This window comes from Penaeus monodon, chromosome 31, assembly GCF_015228065.2.
Source record: "Penaeus monodon isolate SGIC_2016 chromosome 31, NSTDA_Pmon_1, whole genome shotgun sequence".
Lineage (NCBI taxonomy): Eukaryota > Metazoa > Arthropoda > Malacostraca > Decapoda > Penaeidae > Penaeus > Penaeus monodon.
The window spans coordinates 16,831,015-16,831,878 of NC_051416.1; the positions used below are offsets into that span (position 1 = coordinate 16,831,015).

The window sequence follows — 864 nt, forward strand, 5'->3', positions numbered from 1 at the left end:
GGCGGGTCCCCAAGCATATGAACATAAAATGCCAACCATACCACCCCAAGCCAATCCAGGCTCCACGTAAATTGTGCGTCTGCCCGCGTGGGTTTCAATATCAACACCCTAGCAGGACATCAAGATGAAAATTACGATTGATCTTATCTGAACTTGTCCACCGTTTGGTCAAAACCTTCCTTCGGGCCTCCACTGGCTGGGGTACGCCACCGTTTCAACGCTTGCTCCCAGACTATCGCATTGTCTGCTCATTTACTTGTGTTGTCTTGTTTCTACAATAAAGAGTCAAGGCGTACATTTGCCAGTCTATCATTGTTATCAACCATGTATTGAGGCACTCTCTATTTCCTTTTACACCGGGGCCAGAAACAAAAAAAAAAAAAACTAATTTTGGATAAAAATGCCATAATTAAATATCGTGATGCAGGACCTGCTCAGAAGCAGCGACTTGTTTCTGTCTCTTATGTTGATGACCTTGATAAATTTAACAGAAAGAAAGCTAGATATGTACACAATATTTGTACAGGCCTGTAGAGCTTGTACACACGCAGGCCTGTAGAGCTTGTACACACGCAGGCCTGTAGAGCTTGTACACACGCAGGCCTGTAGACCTTGTACACACGCAGGCCTGTAGAGCTTGTACACACGCAGGCCTGTAGAGCTTGTACACACGCAGGCCTGTAGAGCTTGTACACACGCAGGCCTGTAGACCTTGTACACACACAGGCTTATAGACCTTGTACACATGCAGCCTGTAGACCTTGTACACACGCAGGCCTGTAGACCTTGTACACCACAGGCCTGTAGAGCTTGTAAACATGCAGGCCTGTAGACCTTGTACACACGCAGGCCTGTAGAGCTTGT

General features: G+C 46.9%; 1 protein-coding gene across 2 annotated transcripts in view; it reads right to left on the minus strand.

The window, feature by feature from the left end:
* The window catches only part of LOC119593053, a gene marked incomplete in the record, with an annotated part of 66,752 nt that overhangs the window by 14,811 nt on the left and 51,077 nt on the right, over positions 1–864 (minus strand).